The sequence below is a fragment of the Struthio camelus genome, chromosome 5, assembly GCF_040807025.1.
Source record: "Struthio camelus isolate bStrCam1 chromosome 5, bStrCam1.hap1, whole genome shotgun sequence".
Classification (NCBI taxonomy): Eukaryota; Metazoa; Chordata; class Aves; order Struthioniformes; family Struthionidae; genus Struthio; species Struthio camelus.
The window spans coordinates 59,496,605-59,518,322 of record NC_090946.1 but is presented as its reverse complement, the minus strand read 5'-3'; the positions used below and the strand labels follow the sequence as shown (position 1 = coordinate 59,518,322).

Below are 21,718 nucleotides of genomic sequence, written 5' to 3'. Positions count from 1 at the left end.
ATTGACAAACTGCAGCAAGTCCAGCGAAGGTCCATCATGAGGGTTGGGGGGCTGAAGCACACGACATGCAAAAAAAAGGCTGAGAGCGCTCAGTTTCTTCAGCCTCAAGAAGAGAAGGCTAAACAGGGATGTAACTGCTGTCTTCAACATCCTAATGGAAAGGTTATGGAGGAGACAGAGTCAGATTCTTCTCAGAAGTGCATGCGAAAAGCATTAGAGACAACAGACACAAGCTGCTGCTTTCCACTTACGCATAAGGAAAAAATTCTTTACCATGAAGGCGATCAAACCTTGGAACAATTTGTCTGCAGAGGCTTCCTTTGAGATAACTCAAAACTCACCTGGACAAGGCCCTAAGCAACGTAATCCAACTTCAAAGTTGAATCTAACTTGAAAGTTGGCCCTGCTTTGAGCCAGGAGGTGGAAGCAGATGACCTCCAAAAGTCCTTTTCCAATCTAACTGGATTCTACGATTTGAAGACTAAAGACCAAAACAAGAAGGGGGTGGGAGGAAACACCACCAATATTTTGTCCTCATTTCCCATACTCTTCAGCTCTGAACCTAAAAACTCTACAAGCAGTTTGAAACCTCAGCATCCACTAAGTAAATATAAGAGACCAATCAAAATATGGAGACATTACAGGCCAAAAAACACAGCGCTCTTAATTACTTGTTTCCAAAGGTACACAGCAGTCTGTAGCAGAGCCAGGGACAACCCCCAGAATAGCCAACTCCCTTTTCCATAGATGCTTACCCCAAAAATGGGTTCTAGCACTAGTGGTCCAGAAATTCTGTAGTCTGTGGCGCTACACACTGGAGGATTTCAGGAAGCCACTTCACCCAGCAGAAGTTAAACGAGACTTGACTGGATTGCTCAACCTTTAACTACTGGCCATTACACCTATAAAACATGCCAGCTATATCTAATATTCCATGATTACTACCGGGCTGCTGAAGAAAAATAAATGGCATGGCAGGCCAAAGCGGAAGGGAGATGGGAGTCAACCATATAAAGGTTTATAGCAGGTACATTGCTGACATGCCTGACGTTGGCATAGTGTGTGGTGATAACAAATCACACAGTAAGAGATAGAGGACACCACAGCACCACTCAAAGTTACTGGATTCAGTATGAATCCAGAAAGAAGGACATCTTAAAATTACCAGTTGTCTATCCTGCATTTTGTGGCCCTCTCAAGGCAACACTCAAAACCAGACAACTGTACAAATACAGCCACTGGCAGAGGCAGAGTCCCTAAGGTCAAGCATGCCCAAGCTCCCCAGCAGCACGATGCAGCCACACATCTGGAAAGACTGCTCACAGTGCAGCTGAACCAAAGCCCTCCACACTTTTGGAGGCTCTTACACCCACCAATATTCAACACCATAAACATATGCTGTATGCACATTTCTGCCTATGAACGGCATTAGGTAGTCTTTGCATCACGTCAGTAAGATACCACCGTGGCCAACAAACATCTTGTTTTATGCCCCTTACCCTGAATATTCATCCTGCTGAGATCTGTCACTCCTCTTTTTCCAGCACCCTTTTTAAACATTTGGCATCAAAATCCTCTGCATACACTTTCATTCTCTTTCTCTAATGAAAAACTGTTTCCTTTAAAAGCTGCAGTGGACTCTTCACTGCTGGACCAGTAGGTCTCCCTTCCCACATGAGGTGGATGATGGGAAGTCTGGGGACAGAAAAACCTCATCAAGTGAGAATTAAGCTGTTTAAATAAAACAGATGGAAGATGCACACACAACAACACCGAAGCAAAGGCTGCAGCTTGAATTATTGTTGTAATCCATCGCCACATGCCTACAGAAAACTTGACAACAGCTAAGCTGTCAACGTGCTATCATACCACCCATCCTGCTGACCAATCATTGTTTTTCCGTCCTCCTCCAGTTATCTGTGTCCATCTGTTGTCTCTTGTCTCATCCTTAGATTGCTAGCTCTTTGGGGCAGGGAACATTTTTTGCCCTGTGTTTGATCCAGGATTGTGAAGGTGCTACCACAATAGGCAGACATAATCGTAATAACAATAATTAGGTTATATCTTGCTATCTCCTTGGATTGGAATGTTTCCCTCCTGACTTCACAGCAGTGTTCATAAACAATTATTACTTGGTACAATATGGGGCCTCGTAAACAAATAATTACATCCCAACCTACCTTCGACCATTTCCAGTCATCCCTTGAGGCCTGAATCTGCTGAGCTCTCCATATGTTCCAAATAGCAAGTGTGTGAATTCAGGTCCAGAGGAAGATACAAGCCTCACAGTGCAGCAGGACTAATGCCCTGCATATAACCCTTCGACACATTTTCCCCGGACAGAACAAACTTCCTACACGCAAACTCTTGCCTCCTACTTTTGTGTGTCAACCCTGACTCACTTCTAGTGCCAAGAAGTGCAGGATAATATCTCCACCCTCCATTGGCTCTGAAGAATGGCAAGAGGCTGCAGTTATGAGTTTATGTAAGACGGGAGAAAATAGTTATATTACAAGCTGCACATACACACAGCGGTCAAGTCCAATACTGGCCTAGTTTAGCAATCATATATTCCTAGATATTCCGTTAAACGAAAAGGAAGAAACTTGTTTGTCTGAGAAGGTTCATTAAGGAACGGTATCTCCACACTGGAGATGCTCAGAAATTTCCTCTGATTCCTAATCCACATTACTCTGCTTCAGGTAACCAGAAGAGGAGATTGTTGCATAGATGAAACCCTTTACCCTTCAAGATCCCAGATGACCACACTTTACATAAGAGCACAGAATAATCATCTTATGGTAACCGTGACACCCTGTACAAACCTGCAGTGGATTTTAATTGCTGAAAGCAGAGGCGGAAGTCTTATTTCCCATCTCTAAATTGTGTCTCCCAATCTTCCCAGTGTAAATTAATCAATAACAGGAGCACGAGCCTCTAATAACGTCCATCTCCTAGTTACAAGGCCTCAGAAAGCTGGCCAACTCTCTGCTTTTATTTCTGCAGAATTAGAAAGGTTTACAGTGCAGGACACTAATGCAACCCCACTGAAGTCCACAAGCTCCCTCAGGAGGTTTGGGGAAGCAGGCTGTGAAAACAGATCATTGCAGGGGGAGTGCCTTGCCCCTGCCTGGCCTCCCAGCTCTGCAGCCCAGGCAGCCTGGGAGCAAGAAGCCTGCGTCTCACGGAGTCCTAATGGTGCAGTGACGGGACACCAGGGCCTGGGCACTCTGCACCCTCCCGAAGCTCTCAAACCTACAGACAAAACAACCTAGACAAAACCTGGCAGACGTCTGTCTAACCCGCTCTTAAAACCTCCAGCGATGGCAACGCCACAGCCTCTGCCAGGAAGCTGTTTTCATGCTTAACTATCCAAACAGTCACAAAGCTTTTCCCAGTACCTAACTTACATCTTCCTTGCTATTAAGGAAACTGAAATTAAGCTGATTACTTCTTGTCCTAACCCCAGTGGACATGGAGAACAATTAATCACTGTCTTCTTAAAACAACCTTTTAAATATTGGAAAATTTTTCATGTCCCTCCTCAATCTTCTCCTCTCCAGACTAAACAAATGCAGTTCTTCAAGCCTCTCCTCGCAGGTCACGCTCACCGCTCTGGCTGCCCTCTCCTTGTCTCCATCCACCAGCCCCAGCTTTGCTGCTCCTGCTGGACACAGCGCTCTGTTGTGGCCTCAGCAGAGGCTGCTGGAGTAGAAAAACTACTGCCTGCGTGCTACACGTGACATTCCTGTTAAATATACCCTAAAATGAGATTTGCTTTTTTGCAGTGTCACCACACTGTTGACTCACATTCAGTCTCTGACTCACTGTAGTGCCTCCCAGATCCTTTTCTGCAGTACTGCTGCCTGCCTGGCTGGTTATTCCCCATTTTGCATGTAGGCATTTATTTTACCTTCCCAAGTGCAGTACTTTTCATTTATCTTTAATGAATTTCTTCTTATCAAATTCAGACCATTTTCCAGTTTATCAGTTTAATAGGTGTACGACCTATGCTGTGCCAAGAAAGCAGATCACCTTCCTGCCTTATGTTACACACAACAAAGAAAGCATGGAAAGAAGAACTGCTGCGTTCAGGCAAACTTCTTAAAAGAATTACTGTCGGTAACCAAGAGCCTATGAGTTTGTAACTTCCTTTTCTCTCCGCATTTCTACCTGATGCACCACGCTCTTAGTAAGCAAACAGTAGCTCAGTCTAGCCTAACGTAATACATTTATTCAATGAATTTATAATCCACTGCCAAAGAAGTACTGCAACATCACAGATACCGCATCACCGTATGACCCACACTGATACTAGACAGAGCTGCTAGCAACTCATTAACTAGGTAACATTAACCAGTAGGAAGACGAAGGACACATTTAGAGGTAATTCTATTGAGCTAAATCCTTAAGACCTAACTCAAAAAAATTATGCACTTGGCCCACTGTTGTTAGATACACCATCAGATATATTTGCTTAATGACATATGAAATCACAACAGTGATTCATTTCCTTGTGTTTTCCAATTAGGCCCTTAATGTTCAGCTCCCAGAGATGCAGCAGGTGTTTTAAATGAATATACCTGACCATCACAATGTCTCTTGAAACACTGCATAAGCTAACCAGACAAGCCAATAGATTTTGATGCCATGATTTCAATGCAGTATTAGGCATACAGAGTCCCATGCGAATGTTGGCCCTTCTTCCATCATAAAATTCCTGTATTCCTCATCTCCATCCCAAAACAAGTTACAACAGTCAATAATTTAAAATTTCTTCTCTTCATAATCTACAAAAACAGTGCAGAGTACTGTTGGACACGGTAGTAGAAGAGCTAAAGGAAGGGGAACCTTTCTCTCAGATACATGAAGTCTTCCTTTCAAGAAACTTCTAATGCTTTACAAATGATAATTTTGAATTTTCAACAGAAGGAGAAAGTGGGGACTGGTATGAAAATTTGGAATGACACATCCTGGGAAAGGACCTCAGATTTCTGCCTCCTAAGTTAATACTTTAATTGCAGGACCATCCTGCCTGCTCTGCTGATACTTCATACCACTATAGTGATGTCTGTGGGTTTCACCAGCCATCAGCAGGTCACAAATCTTCATGGAAAATAACTCTTGGTCTGGTTCTTCTCAAGCACCAGCTTGCCCTGGTGCTACAGCACATCCTCCTGTAGCCTGATGTGGTGGGATGGTGCAGAAAGAAAGTCAGCAACCAGGAAAGGTTCCTTCTTAGGACAGCGCTGCTGTTTGGACTATTGTAAGAACTGGCCAAGAACTTTATCAGATCACTTTAATTCTGTAATACTCAGAAAGGCCAGACAGGTTACTCCCTCATCCTCATTATTTCTTAGATCCACTGAAGACACAAACCACAGTGGTCAGAATAATTCAAATCAAGCTGTTTAATGCCATAAGAATATATTGCTCATATCAGCAGAGAGGTTTATTCCAGATAAGATCTCAGACTAGAGCAAGGACTCTCATCTTTCCTACGCCTCCCCAACACCTGGCAGCAGGAAAAGAGGCTGGCATGGCTTCCCACAGGCTCTTCCAGTCTAATGTGTGGAAGAACTCAGCTGAGCAGAGGAGGGAGACATTAGCATCCTATCACATCCCCGGTACTCTGAGGCCCAAAAGAGAAAACATTAAATGCATACATCACAATTTTAAACTCATGCTCAGCAACTGACATGCAAAATGAAGGTCAGCTGAGCTACTAGGTACTTGAAAGTAACAAGAGCAAGCACACCATTACAACTGGTGTTTTAACTTGCACCACTGTGTAATTAATTTAGAGATACAACAGTATCTACAAGATTAGAAAGTCAGAAGTATGCTAAGCTGACCAGAAAGCCGCTTGAACTCTAACATGCCTTGAATATTCCTTCTCCCTTTTGCTCTTAAATAGGAATGAATATTTTGTTAAGAGAATCCAAGTGGTTAACTGGCCATTCATTACTACGCAACAATTGCAAAACTGCGCAGTTGTAGAAGGAATGAGGTTTCCACTTAGGACGAGTGAAGGACTCTAAACATTAGGTGAACGGATTTGTCTCCAGCCCCTTCCTTGCTTCCCCCCATGATCAGTCACGAAGACAGCTGACTGAAGGTCTTTCCATGCATCCCTCACCGGATCCCGTTCCTCCTCACTCCATTTAGTTTTTGCAGCTCAAGCAGATTCCTTTTTTCCCCTGAAATCAATGTTTAATTAACACATTACAGGGAAAAAAAAAATGGGCTGTAACAGCAGACTGAAATGAAGCCAACACCTCCCTGCTCTGCAGATGCAGTCGGTCCCATCAGTTACCCCGCCGGAGCGTTCTTCCTCTCCTCATCCTCCTTCAGCTACCAGCAAATATCATCCTCTTGCTTGGTTACCTTCCTTTCCATTCCCATCCCCACAGGATTCTTCCCCTCCTTAGAAGTGGTGCGCAATAGCAGGAAAGACAGGATTGTGCTGCAGAAAGTAGAGGGAAAAGGGTAACAAGTGCTCTCCAGGTAGCATCACAGTATGACCAATGCCTCACCTTTAATCCTGCCATCCCCATGGGAAGAGCACACTGATCCTCTCGGTAGCCACTCTCCTTTTGAATGATAGGACTCTCCCCATCAACAGGGTTATAGGAAGAGCAGTGCGGCAGACACAAGATGGTATCCTTCGCCATGAGGAGAGGATGCTCCCAGGGTCAAAGTAGCAAAAGGATTCTGAGACTACGCACAGCTATGTGCTCCCAAAAGCAATGGAGAGGCTACCAGCAGCTTCAAACGGTTTACATCATACCTTCTATTGCCTCCTCCCAGCCTCATCAATTATTATTCTATTCCTTTCCTTGGCTCTCATCCGGCTGCTGGGAGGTACTTGGATGCAGGGGATGCTGCAGCACTGTCAAGGGCATTACAAGGCAGGTCCTAGGCCTCAGGCACCCTCCCTGCCAAACACACAAGCACCCTTGCTACAGGGTTGGCACAGCAGGCAATAGGCAATGGAGTCCATGAACTCCTGGGTTGGGCTGTGCTAGTTATGAAAAGAGGCATCAGGATCTTTGAAAGAGTCAACTATCCCAGCACTGTCATTCCCAGGATCCAAAGCTACTAGTGTTAATTGGTTCCCGTGATGTGATGGATGACAAGTGGCTGGGCCAGGAATGACACAGGCAGATTGTGTTCGAAATCAGCCGTCCCTCACCATCAAGGGCAGAGGAAGGGAATCTGGGAAGGACAGGAGCTAAGCACACCACTGAGAGATGACAGATACACTGCCAGAGCTCCCCTCATCCCTGACACCCCCTTTCCATCACCCCAGCTCACTCTTCCTGCCAACAGACACGGAACAGGCAGGGGAGGTCCTTGGGGGAGAATTCAGGCACGAAGCTGCAACAGATGAGGGGAAAGCTCTAAGAGACAAGGGGACACAAGGCTGACAAAGGGCTAATCCTCTCTGTGGCAAGGGGGCACATTTCATACAGACTTGAACTTCTGATGGCTGCGGGTACACCTCCACTGCCTGCCCCAATGTCATGTAGTGACACCTGCCACAGCCCAGAGCAGCTGCCTTCCTTAGCCCAGATGGAGGGTCTCCCAGGCTGGCTACACGGTGCCCAGTACCCAAAAGCGGCCTGCAGTGCTCAGAGAGCACCTCTTCCCATGCTCCCCTCAGCGCCTCTCCTGTTCCACCTCAGCCCCAAAGCTATCCACCAAACCACTTTCGCAACAAAGTGATACGCACAGAGAGAGGTGGCTGACCTGCAGCCATATGTGCCATTCACCTCACGCAGCAGGACTCTCCTAGAGCGATTTTGCTGCAGAATCTTGCAGGCAAAGGTTTTCTGTGAACAGCAAGATGGGAAATTTTATCCCCACCGTCCCTCAGAGAAGAAGTCAGGTTCTTCCAACACCACACTGGCATATCTCCATTAGGAGTCTTACTGCTCAACTTTTCAAGAACATCACTAAAGGGACGCTCCGTTTCACCCCTAATAGACCTCAATAAAACCACACTCAGGCTAGCCTAGCTCGAAGTCGTGACTTTCCCATACCGAAAAAAAAACATAGGTGCAAATGCACAGCACTAAAAATACCACCCACTGCCCATAACAAGGAAACAGGCAGAACAAACTTCTCCTGTGCAGCCGTTCTACAAACCTGTCTTGGTCTGGCTGCTCTAACTACCAGTAAAGGGGTCAAAACACCATCTTTTGTGCTCAGAGTCCTTTTCACACATGAATTGTGTCGGTTGGTGCCTGTGTGAAAGGAAATCAAAGCAAAGAGAAGGGAACTGACCTGACCCTAAATTACGTCGTGTGCTGGTTACAAGAACTCAACAATCTTACTAGCATCTTAGTTTTCAACATGTAAAATATCCTCCTCACTACTTGCTGTTTGAATTAAGAGCCAACTCTGCTAGATTGACAGACTCTGCTATTAACTGGAAGAGGGGGATGAGGGGGAGAAGAGAGCTGATAGAAATTTGCAAAGCTTAACCAAAATTTGGATAATTTATGGCTCCAGCTGCATTGGCAGTAGTCCCAAAATAAAGCCTGTGTCCTCTTCATGCTGTGGGCGTGGGGGCAGATAAAGTTAGATACATTTTGTTTTTAATTAAAACTCTGGGTCTCTTGAATCACTATCAGAGGTTATCTCTGGCTTTCAGTCATCGTAAAGTTTCTGGCTTCTTCCTTTTCTGTTTTTTCTTTCTTTTTCTTCCCCCCCCCACCCCTTTCACTACTCTGTATCCTTATACTTGATGCAGTATATCGCAGCTCAGTCGGTGTCTACCCTTCCACCCGTACACTCCCAAAGCGCAGAGCCTGTTATAAGAAGAAAGGGAAAAGAAAAAAAAGATCAAGGAAGAAAAACACACCCTGCTTCTCTCAAGACAGAGAAACTGGAGCCCTGGAGGAGATACAGGCAAGAAGTTCAGGAGATGCGTTGGACCATCCTGCTGCTACAATAAAGAAGGGACCAAATTCAGCCTTCCCAGGAACATGCCACACAGGAGCAAGAAGATCTTGTGCAGCTTGAAGGTGTCCTCGAGGGTGATAATGTAAATCCAACCCTAACACAAAGCATAGACATTGCCTGCATCTGATGGCTTAGTAACTTGCTTGAAAAGAGTGGTGGGGGGGGCACCAACTTCCTACTTGAACAGGGACTGAGGTCATAAAATCCACCGTCACTGCTGCCACTAATTACCCTGGGCACTGCCCAAGGCCCCCTCTCGCCTCTAGGGCGTGATTCGTTCAGGGTCAGAGCGAGCGCCATCACTAAGTGAAGTTCGCCCTGCACTGTGGGCTGTGCAAGCTCAGGAAAGGACGGCACACCACAGCCAGCGACTGCTGATTTACAAAACTCGCTTTGCAAGCATTGAAGTTTACCTGCAACAATGCTTTTTTTCCAGCCTCCTCTATTCTTCTTAACAAATAATTCATAAACCAAGGCTGCCTGTGCCACGAGAACACACCGGTACCTTAGTCACCGGGAAAATGGAGGAACGGCAAAACGAGCGCCCACCTTCGCTGTGCAGGAAAACAGGGAGGCAATCTGTGGCCGGAGCAGACGCGCGGGCCCTGCAGCACCCTCTGCCTGTTGCGCAGCCAGCCACTGCGTCGTCTTCCCTACAGCAGCCATGGCCGGCCCTCGAGCGCAGGAGCTGCAGCGCGACAGCCGCTTACGAAGCGGCTGGGGAGAGGGGAGGGCAGGGAGAGATTGAGAAGGAACAACTGGTGGAGCTGGGTGGCTGAGGCGAGGCCGAGTCCGGCGAGCGCAAGGCAGGGGCCGGGGAACCGCGCGTCTCTCCAGGCATCACCTGCGCCGACAGCGGGCGCCCGACATCCCTGCCCGTCCCCATGGCTGTGTCTTGCCGTTGTGCCTCAAGGTCAGGGAGAAAGGAGGAAAGCAAAAGGCAAACAACAATAGCCCCGAACACATCTCTTTATTCGGCTTTTGCTACCGCTCTGCCAAGCGGAAAGATCCAGAAAGAGGGAGACCTCGGAGCGGGGGCGGAGGAAGGCAGGCACACGCCGGAGACGAGGAGAGCTGGCCGGCAGGAGCCGCGAGAGCGAGTGCCGGCCTCCCCCGGCCCTGCTGCGGCCAGGCAGCCCGACCCACCGCTGCCTCCGGAGGAGGAAGGGGACAGGGGGCCGGCGAGCCTCGGGAGGGGGCCAGGCTGGCCAAGCCGGCTGGCAACACGCGACATCCCTCGAAAGCCTCCTCCTCGCTGTCTCGGCTCCCCCAACACCCGCGTGGCGGCCGGCTGCGGCCACCCTTGCTCTGGCCAGGGAAGGGAGGGAGCGAGCGAGAGAATCACATCTTCCCTTCCTCGTCCTCCGTCCTCCCTGCTCTACTCAGACCCGAAAAGCCGTGTCTCTCCTGAACACCCTACCACTGAAACGCAAGGCGCTTTCCCCCTCCCCTTTCGAGTCACCACCCTCCAGCCCCGCAGCCACCGGTGTGGGCTGCGCGGAAATGGCGATGTCCCCATAGAGTCCGGATCAAAGGCAGGGATGGGCTCCGGGAGGACACGGGAGGATGGCACGGGAGGGAGGACGAGCCGGGAACGCTTTGTTCGGCCCCAGCTCCAGCATGGCCCACCCCCTCTCTCTCCATCGCAATGCCCTCCAGCTCGGACACGCACAGAGGCATCGCGAAGGGAGGGGCCCTAGGTGCCGATGAATTTTGTCTCCCCCACGGAGCGGGCAGCTCGCTCCCTCGAGCATGCCCAGCTCAGCCAAAGCTCCCTGGAGTAACCTCTATTCCAGTGTGTCGCAAGCATGTATTTCACGGATGGTTACACTGAATCATTATCACCAGACGTTCATTTGACCAAAATAATGTTATTAGCATCGTCAGGTCCGTTTTCCTCCCCCGTTTCCCCCTCCCCAGTATATATACGCTCCCTCTCACCCCCAGGCCCCTGCCATCCACATACAGCGCACCCCTCCCCGACACAAAATCTCATGATGTGCGACACAACGTCCTGGAAAAAGAGAGCGGCGAGATGGGCTGGCAAAATGGATGGACGTGCCTTTGGCATTTACTGCGTTCCCTACCCTCCGCCAATGTTTATCAGCCACGCGCACATACACACAAAGACACACACGCAAAAAATCACAATTAAATCACAGCTCGTCCTAGGTACGTGACTAGGGATGTATGAGTGTGTGCACGTGTGCCCAAGTTGTGGTCGCAGTCCTATCGGGCAGCTGAATCTGCGTGGCATGAAGCAAAGGTCATCGTGCCACTGTTGTGATGCACTTAAAAAAAGCCGCAGAGCCATCAGGATGTAACACAGAATTTTCTCGTCAAGGGACGAGAAGCCTTCGGGGGGGGGGGGGGGTGGAAACAAGGAAAAAGGGTGTGCGGATGGGGGGGGGATGGGGTGGAATGACAGAAAATGGGGAGGAAAAAATGAAGAATACAAAGCTCCACTCCGCTAATCCAAGATAGACAATCCATCCCTTCCCCCCGCTGTACGCCCTCCCTCCCCCCGAAATGTTGGTGCAGATGGATTTCTGTATCTTGGTTTTGCAGCAGTGGGTCTAATGACTCCCATACCAAACCCCCTCATCTATGATAACCCCTCCCACTATTTTTTTAGACCAAGATGAAGAATATTGTGTTTTTAGAGATAATGGGTTTTAAAAAAAGAAAAAGGGACGCAGAGCAGACATTATGCGAATAAGCTGGTCCCCGCATCACCCCCATCTTCCCCCAACGACACATCCCGATTTCACCCCCTCCCATCGTTCTCCAGCCTTCCCCCACCAACTCCCCCAAGGAAAGGGAAAAAATCCACAACGATCTGGGTAGCCGATCTCAAAATCCCAAGCACTAATCCGCTTGAATTTGTTCTTCCCTTTATATAAGCAGCAGCACATCAACATGTTCAGTGGAAACGCAGCGTAAAATGAGGCCAGGCTACAGCCATGGAACAGGGCTGATATCGGCAGATATCGGTTCTATCGAGAAACCATCACCACCAGCATGAGGAGATCAAGTACTGGGCTTTTAGCCATTCCTTCCTTTGTTTATTTATTTTTCAACACTTACTCTCATTTTATTTCATTTTTTAAAAGGATAAAAGTGAAATAAATAATTAAAAGCCTAAAGACATACCCCACCAGAAGGTGCCCGAATGCTCCAGAACGAAAATCCTCACCTCTTAACTTTTTTCTTTTTTTTAATTAAATAAATAGTCCTGTTGCTCCCGTTATCCCCAAACTTACAATGTCCCCAGCTGCCCCTCCCTACTCCAGAAAAAACAGGCACTTTGTCATAGAGAGACAAATGTTTAGGAAACTGCCAAAGACCGAAAAGAAACCGATAGAGAAATGGAAAATTATCTCTGTACAATACTCCAGCTCGTTCAGCTAATACGGTGCGTCCAGTCCCAAAACCAAGAGCAATAATCTCTGCAATCACCTCCTCCTCTCAAAATACTACTAACCCGTAGGTAAACTTGCCCAACTTAACACCAGTGACCATTTTAACTTAAACCAGTGATAGACGTAACACCCTTGTGGTTCATGCTACAATTAATAACCGACTGTATCATGCTGGCAAACAAAACCTTTTACGGTCAATTTTCCCCCCCACTAATTCAACATCTCTGACTTTTCAGTAGGTTAGTTAACAGTTCATCCTCTCAAAAAAAAAAAAAAAAAAAAAAAAAAAAAAGCCCCTCAAAAATATACAATAACCAGATGTTGGTGAGCGGTCATGTCAATAATCACCTCCTTCGGAGGGCTGTGTGCTTAACACCGAACAATTGCGTGCAGGAAAAATAACAGGAGGAAGAATTAATATTTAGGAAAAAAAGAAATAATTCTTTAAAACTATTTGCAATGAAGCGCTGAATGTTTCAACCAAGGAAAGGTGGAAAGAAAACTTGGAAAAGCGAAAGGCTGAAAATGTCCTTTTATAAATGATTCTATGTTTTTAGCCTGGATTCTGCCTCCCTGAGCCTTTGTATTTTCTGCTGCTGATCTTATGCTCAAAATTTGTTATTGCTTTTTTTTTTTTTGAAGTGAAGAAGAAAAGGAATTTTTTCTTAAGAAAAAGTGAAAGATTACAATTTTCACAAAACGTATCTTCCAAGAGTGCTGTTTAATATGTTACTACAAAAGATCACAATTAAAATAAATTTAAAGAGTAAGCAAAAGACAAGTCACCTGCAAAGCACCAGAGTCAATGCCCTTAGGTAGGAGAATTACATCACTCCTTAAATGAACGATATTTTCTTTTAAATTATAAAGCAGGTAGATTTTTTTTTTGGACAAGAAAAATAAAAAGAAAGAAAACTGTAGGTATTTCACATATATCTCGCCCGAAGAAAGCATCGAACCAACCTTTAAGGTCACTCGCTGCCTGAAAACCCACAGCAGTCGCTCACGGTGGAAGTTTTCAGGCAAGACGGCTACTAAATCATTAATACAAACAAATGGAAGGCGGGGAGGAAAGGCGCTACTGTAATAGATCCAAGGACTCAGAAGGGGAAAAAAATAAAAAACTTTCGTCCTCGGCCTTTCTTCTTTCCTTTTTATTTTTTAAAGAAACCTTTAAGCTTCAGACAAACAGTTGGCTCTCTAAGCGTCTCCCTGTCGTAATTCGGCGTAGTTTCTTCTTCTCGTCCGCGAGGCCCCCCCATTTTCCACTCCGAAAAACCCCGCCATGGAAAGAGCGGTCTCCCAAGAAGTGCGGCCGCGGGAGCAGGGGCGGGCGCGTCTCGGGGCGCCCCGGCGGGCGGCAGCGCCCGGCTCCCGCCGCGCCGCCGGCCACCCGCCACCGGCCTGCCGGGGTAAAACGAGCCGGGATAGTTGCGGCGAGGGGGCGAAAGGGGAAACCCACCCTCCTTCACACCCTCCGAGCTCCGGAGCGCGCACTGGCGGCGCCCCGCGGGCGGAGAGCCCCCGCCGGGCCGGGCCGGGCCGGGCCGAGCCGAGCCGCCCCCTGCCCGCCGCTCCCTCTCACCTCCGCAGCCGGGCGGGCGCCGGCCGCCGCGCCAACTCGCGGCTCGCCTCCGCCGCGGGGCGGGGGGATCCAGGGTGGCCCCAGCCGCGGAGGCTCGCAGGGCTCCCGGAGAGGCTGGGCTGGGCTGGGCTGGGCTGGCCGAGCCGAGCCGTGCCGTGCCGAGCGGAGCCCTCGCTGTCCGCGGGCGGAGCTGCGCAGGCTGAGCGCGCCGCTGTGCCGGAGCAGCCCGCGCCCCGCGCACGCCGCCTCCCGCCGCACCCGCCCGGCCCGGCCCCGCCCGGCCGCAGCTTTTAAAGAGACCGCGGGCGAAGCGGCCCCGCCGCCCCCTCGGCCCGGCCCGGCCCGGCCCGGCCCGGCCCGGCCCGGCCCGGCCGGGAGCGAGCGCGGCCCCGGCCCCGGCCCCGCGGCGCAGGCAGGCGCTGGCAGCCGGCAGCTCCTCGCTCGCTCGCTCGCCCGCCCGGCCGCCCCTCGCGGCGCCGGCTCCCGGGAGGCCCCGTCGGGCGGCGGCCGCCCCGCGGGCGCGGCGAGGTGCGGGGCTGCCTCCCGTTCCGGCCCCGCGCGCCGCTGGCTGCCGGAGCGCTGCCCGAGCCCGCGCAGGTGGCTCACCGCCGCCTCGCCGCTCCCGGCAAGGCGGGGGAGACGGCTTATCTTTACCCTGTGCAGTTCGGCAGCCGCACCCGAGCGAGCAGGGAGGCCGGTCCCCGAGCAGGAGCTTTCCGCAGACGTTTGCCTTGGCGATCCCCCCACCCTTTAGGTTCACGAACGTTTCTCATTGCAGTTCAGCGTTTGATCCAAACCGGCTGGATATTTCAAGTCAGTTTATACACTGCCCGTTTCCGCTTCCTTTAAATCAGCCCCTAAGTTACCTTGTTGCCTTGCACAAGTGTCTCAAACTTTTTATCCATTTATCCATTCATTTTCCCACGTACAAAAGTAGAGATAATGACACGGACTTACGCCATTGACTGCACAGGGTCCAGATTTTATCCACAGACTGTATGTCCTAAGTGTTGTTACATTTTATCATCGTTAGCACTTAACACAGTAAACAATATAATAATTCATAGTGCCTTCCGCTGAGAGTATCTTGCTGAAGTTTTCGAATGTGCTACCATGATCTCAAAGTCCGTCTCAGAGAACAAGAGAGCAAGAGAACGTTATAGGGCACACGAAGCCAAAAGTCAGCAATCAACTCTTCTAGCCCCCCTATCCAGATGCGGTCATCTTGCAAAGTTTTTGTATGATGTTCATACTTCAATGCGAGTCACTTAGAAATGCATTTGCCCTAGGGATAAACGGGAAAGCTATTTGCCTTTCCTTCCTTTTCTGATCATGTATTCAAAGGTTTTTGTCTTTTTCTACATTTTGCCTAGCACAGAGCCAATTCACAGCACTTGATAAATAATAAATAATGATTATTTTACACATACATATTGATCACTTGGCCCACTATCGAAATGCAGCTGTGTCTGGGGTGTATTATAGCCACAGAGAAACAATAAATAATAGTTTCAAGTAGTATGAGGAGCCCCCTGGGAAGTTTCTCTGGAAAACACAGTCCTTCACATCTCCTAACAAATTCAGATACATGCACCGAGAGGATAATGGAGACCTATTTCAACAAGGTGACAATGGTCCAGCAAAGAGGCGTCTTCTTGACTCAAAATCAGAGTCCCTGGAGCAAGAATTTATCCTTTAAGATGTCTGTGCAAAAGCAGGTTATTGTTCAGCTTCCTGTTTTATATGAACAACATAACAGCAGTGAGAGCTATCAATCCCTCCTCAGGGCATGGGATTAGATCCTGGTCTCAATTACTGTGAAGAAAATCAGGTATTACTTCATTTACTTCAATAGTTAACTCCAGATTTAAAATGTGCAACTGGCAATAAAATCTGCCTTCTAGTACCTTTCCCCCCCTGCTGATAGTTCTGGCAATCTAACGTTTTGTAGTTTGCAGTTTAATGAAGTAATGATTTGATGAGGTAGTCATCTGAAATGTCACTACCTCTGGCTCTTCATTCTCCAAGGTCTTCTAAGACCATGTATGTACTTGCATTGTATTTTGATATGGCTGCCTATCACCAGAATATCTTCCACGTAAAATCAATGACAACAGCACAGTCTCCACTTCCATTTCTGCTCTAAACCCCTTTAGCTTGGCAGACAGAAAAGAAAAAGCATGAAGCAGAAAAGAGCATGTACCCAGAGAGAAACAGAAACTAGCAATGGTAGCTTGCAGCCAACTTAGTCAGGGAGGACAAAGTGAATCCAACAAGATTTTTGGAAAACTGGCCAGTTTTCATTCACACAGCATTCTTCCAGCTACAGAATCTAGGACCTCCACTTACAAAGTATTTTTAAATCAAAAGGAGGGATAGGAGACATCATCTAACTGAGGAGTTTCTATTCAGAATGCTCTATATGAACCAAGGACAATAACATCTGCTTTGAAAAACCTTACTGTGCATGTGTCAGACACATGGGCCTCTACTTTTGAAGAATTGTTACAGTTAGGCACTAAAATAGCAGACACTTTATAAATAGATAGAGCAGTAGGATAAATAGATAGAGCAGGGAAGTTCCTTTAAGGCTACAAGACACGTCTTTGCTGCGGCGCAAAGCAAAACAGAGGCAAGAGGGAAGCAGTGCAGTACGGGGCGAAGTTCTTTGTCCGGCAAGCAGTACTCTAATTGCTCAATAGGGGAATGGATTTTTCTGACTAATTCCTCTAATTCTTCTTGTCCAAGTTGTAGGGAGAGGAAGGGGAAAATAATTACCACAGTGACATTCCCACCAATCCCTCTACTACTGCTCTCCTCCCCAGCATATGCCACTGGCATTGGGCTGAGACATTTAGAAATGTATGGTACACCCTCAATAAAATATTTTGTCCCCATCCATTAGAGGATCAGTGGAAATACCAGATTTTTTCAAGTGTCTTCATTAAGAAAATAGCAGTATCCCTTTTCAAGGGGCCTTGTAGATTAGCAGTGGCACAGACACGTGCCTGGCCACAGGGCTCCCACCCCACCGTGGGCGCTGCACTCTCTGCTCCCCCCACCAGGGAGAGAGGAAATGGCAGCATACGCTAGCAGAAACATCTTGTTCATCTTCTTTTGCTTGTTCTCCCTCAGAATACTTTTCCAAAACTTTCCTTCAGGCTCATGTGCTTGTTTTAATGAAAAGCCATCGTGCTGTCAATAAATTGGGACTGCAAAATGGGACTCTTCATCTTCAAGATACCTATTCCGCTCTGAGATCTAGGGGCTGGCTCATTCAGGACAGTAGCTGTAGTGCCCACCACACTCAGCTTTTGCTAACTTCTTGGTAGAGGAGTCAGCTGGTTTGCAGGAGCTACCTAACTCGCTAGGGCAGTCCAGCCTGTGTGCGCTGTTTTCACCAGCTCCTAACTTCCCCTTCCAGGTGCAAATATAGATCCATCCCTCTCTCCATTAAGCAGGGGCGATGAGAGAGAGGGATCACAGCCTGGAAAAGGCCCCAGGGACAAGGGAACAGGCAGGAGTTAGAGGCATCACTCCCTCACGCCAGGATGTCTAAATGCTGTCACACAAAATCTGATAGATCCCAACTAGACTAATGCCCTGCGTAGGGCATTAGGGTACGGGAAGGGAGGTTGAAAAGCAGTATTGTCTACTCCCCCTGGCTTTTTCCTTGGGTTCTCTAAATGGCATCCACCAAATCTTTGAAAGCAAGCGTCCATGTGGTAGGGCCGTTATACCTGGACTCAAAGGAAATGAGGCTCAAGGGGAAGCTGCCATTGAAACAGTGGCAGAGAGAGTGGTCTGTGCAACAGGCAAGAATGCAATTTATCTCTCAGGCTATTTTTTTGCCAGGTTAGCACTTTCGGTGTCTTTTTGCCCAGAAGTTAATATCCAAGGTGAATTTAGAAGCTGCCGTCCAAACTGCAATCAGATCGTCTTGGTTGTGCCAGACAAAGCTGATCTTATCTCATTGGTGACCTTATCCTACTTCAGAGAGCAGAACTCATTACAATAATAAAGAATAACAGAGATGGGGAAAGAGTAATCATGGCAGTGCCTGGACAGAACTCACTTTACTGTCATTTCAGAGGATTAGTTCTAAGCCATTCTCTTGTAAACGCCATTTTTCATTCCAGCAGAAGGTCCAAGCGCCAAAGTTATTCTGGCCAACTTGCAGGATGTATCTGTTTATTCTTGATTCACAGTCAATAATATATTTGAGGGGAAAAAAGGGACAAGCCCTTCTCCAAGTCTTGTACAGCGTCTTCCATTATCTTTAAGAATGTCAGTGTGTGTAGGTGTCTTGTACATGTGTTTTTTTATTTAGGAATACTTAACCATAATAACAACAGATGAGATAGATGTGTGTGCACACATGAGTTTGCAAAGGGAAGAAGGGAAAAAAGAGCTGTACATTCTCTTCAGCTAGCAATGTAAAATTTGATGGTTGTCACATTGGTTTTATGACCTCCGCTACCAGTTATTAGACACATTTTTACACCTCGTTCTAAGACACACACTGCCCCATTACACCCACTCAACAGGGAAACATCCATTCCTATCCCTCATATTATCAGCAGTCCCACTGTGGTTCAAAAGGAAAACAGCCACTTCCAGGGGCTTATGGGCCTTCATTCAGAACCTGAGCAAAATTAACCCTGCTTTGTTGGCACAGTCCAGCAGGTAGTGTCAAGGGAAATAGTTGAAAATAAGGTACAGTTAACACACAAGCCTTCCAAGAAAGAGTATTCCCACCAGGTTTGAACTCCATCCTTTCTCACTTTGTGACTCTTCTGGCTCTATGAGATTACACTGGTTTCTGAGACCTCACCTGCCCACTCTTCAGGAAGATTCAGCAAATCTTTTGGACTTACTGCCTCCTCCTCTTGAACTCTGCCTCCTCCTCCTGCTGACTCCTCCAATGGAGCTGTGCAGCTGAGCTGATGACATCACAGTGCACTTCCCTGGCAACAGATACCGTGTCATACAATCAGCAGGTTTGGGCAAGAACAGCGAATGTGGAAAGCAGTCCTGTGGAGTATTGAGAAAAGAAGTGAGGAAAGCGGGTGAAAGCTGGAAAGGCTCATGCTCAGAAAAGTTGGGTTTAACGTAAGTGGAAGATAAAACCTCTCTTTAATAAACAGAGGGCTCAGCCAATGCATCCATCCACATGACCTATTCCTTCAAGAGCTCCAGCTGCTCCTCAAGAAAGATTAAATATTATTCCCACATTGCCCTTGACCCCTGGGGGGATACTGAAGTACAGAGAGCTTGATGGCTTAAGATCAGTGTCATAAGATAGGGACAGTTCCTGCTCTAACCACTAGACAAAATCTCTAACAATGTGGGAAATACAGCTACTTTGGGGGGCTTGTACCTAGTCTTGTGTTCATTCTTCAGGATAACCCCCTAACAACCTCTGTTCAAGCACTTGGCAGTGGCCTCTTCTCCGCCCCAGGCAGACAGAGGCGTGCAGAGCCACTGAGAGCAGGTGGCTGAAGGACAGCAGTGCAGGATAGCACATCCCGCCCTTTCTATTTCTCTCAAACAGTAGGCTCTCACACAGCCCCCTCTCGCCCACTACTGTGCACATCTCATGACTAAGCACCAATCTGCTCCACGAGTCACTAAAGTGTAGGTTGCCCCAGCAGAATTTCTTCTATCCAGTGAGCTGCTGGTCACAGGCCTCTTTTCCTAACTAGGGCTGATCATTTGGGAACCTCTCACGGTAAGACTAGGAACAATTCCTGCAGCCCTCACCCTTCTAATGGTTGGATTATCCCGTTTTAAAATGTATGCATCATTTTGGATAAGCACAATAAACTTGTTATTTTGCTTACTCACACCCTGAACACAGTGCCATCAAAGACTGTTCTGTTCATGGGAGAAAATATTTCTCTTTCTTAGTCAGATGACAATAAACTTATTTGGTTTGCAGTGTTACAATGCAGAACCACGTTTGCTTAAGAGTTATGAGTCTATAACTTGACGATTTAAGGCAAGATGAGGAACCTCAAACAGAATTCAAAAAAACCAAACCTGGGGTGAGATGGAAAATATTCTCCCCGCTGTTATAAATACAGGGAATTTTCTAGCATAAATGAAATCCCCCAAAGAGCCAAAAAGTGCAAAACATAGCTTCTTTCCACGTAGCAAGCGGTATTTTTGCCAAAAGCCCTTTAGCTTGTGTTTAATGATAGGTGCAGCCTAACTCCAGGGTAAGTTTAAAGCATTGGTTTTGACCTTGAAAGTACTATAGGTTCCTTTTCAAAGTAAATAGGAATTAGATATCAATGCTATTTAAATATTTTCTGAAAATTCTGCTACATACCTATCCTTGAAAATCCAACCCTAATTAAGTTTTGAAAATCCAACCCTAAGGACTTGGGTCCCATCACCTGTTTTCTCAAGGAAGGTCACATGGGGACGTTAAGTTGCCACCAAGTCACAACAAGGCAAAGGTGCGTATTGGGTAATAGCGGTGCCAGACCCAGACTCTGCCCTGCATTGCCTGCAGGACTGTATTCCCTGCCTTGTCCCCCTCCGCACCCACAGAGAGGTTCTCACTGAGGCTGGGAAGGAACACCCGGTGGCGGGTCTGTCTTGTCCAGCTACAGCTTCTGCTGTACCCATCACTGTGAGCCGAGGCATACACTTGCATTTCCTGGCTTTAAGACAGGCGTATTGCAAATCTAAACAAATGCATATATTCAGGGAAGGGACAGCAAAAAATGGAGAGCAGTTCCCTTTCTCTAGCCTGGCCCCTCTGTCCCAGACCAAATACACAGCTTGCTTTAGGGCAACATATAAATTGGTATTATAAATTCAGATGGTGCACCAGGGAGTGCCTCATTCTGTATGATTGGAGTCATTCTCAGGAGCAGTTCAGGCACTCAGCCTGCCACATGCGACTGCTGCCCCAAGGGCTGCCATTATAGATGCATTATTACAAAGCACTGCAATAAAGCATGAACTAAAACAACTTCATTGAAATGAAGATTAATACAGAACATGTGTTCACCTCCGCACACTCAGAGGGAACAGTCCGGCAAACACAAGCACCACAGTGCTGGGCTGACAGACTAGGAGAGCAACACGACTGGCCAACCGTCGCTATTGCTGAAGGCAAGCAATACATTTCCATAGCATCTTCTAAGTGTCCACGGATGGTTTTAATGCAGCATCTGTGAAGCAGAGAGTGAGACAAGCAAAACATGTGGAGCGCCAGAACATTCGGAAAAACTGGCTGTGTCTCAGGCAGAGAACAACAGAGGGAGACATTTCAGACATATAAAAGCAACACAGCTGGCTGCAGGATGGCCCAGGCCTTTAGCTATCAAGGACTTCAGTGGGTGTTGAGGCTTCTCAGCATTAAGAGTTACAGGCGAGAACCATCAGCTAAGGTCATAGTTTGTCCATCACCCTCACAATCAGGCCAGGATTATTCCCTTCAATCAGTTTGCTGGTGTCATCTCTGCCTCACTTTAACAGTCCCATGCAATAGGACATTCACTGCCTCCCCTTTTGACACCCTTTTTGAGTCACATAAATTTCAGTTTTGGCATAAACTGAGGGACATTATATCTGTATATTTCACTGCTCAAATCAAACTGACGATATCCCATTACAGCTTTTTGGCCGAGCTTTCACGCTTCCTCTCCCTGCCGTAGGTTTTTCATTTCCTTCAGATCAGTGTAAGGCTCCTATCAAAAACTGGCTGTGGCTATGGATTACAGAT

At 47.6% G+C, this 21,718-nt stretch overlaps 1 protein-coding gene across 4 annotated transcripts in view; it reads right to left on the bottom strand.

Moving 5' to 3' along the window:
- NRXN3 (neurexin 3) overlaps positions 1–14,205 on the bottom strand; it is a 1,027,384-nt gene extending 1,013,179 nt beyond the window's left edge. For all 4 annotated transcript variants that reach the window (XM_068946691.1, XM_068946692.1, XM_068946693.1 and 1 more), the window contains exon 1: positions 13,978–14,205. The gene's annotated coding sequence lies outside the window, so the exon portion shown is untranslated. The remainder of the gene's footprint in view (positions 1–13,977) is intronic.
- Between the last annotated feature and the right edge of the window lie 7,513 nt (positions 14,206–21,718).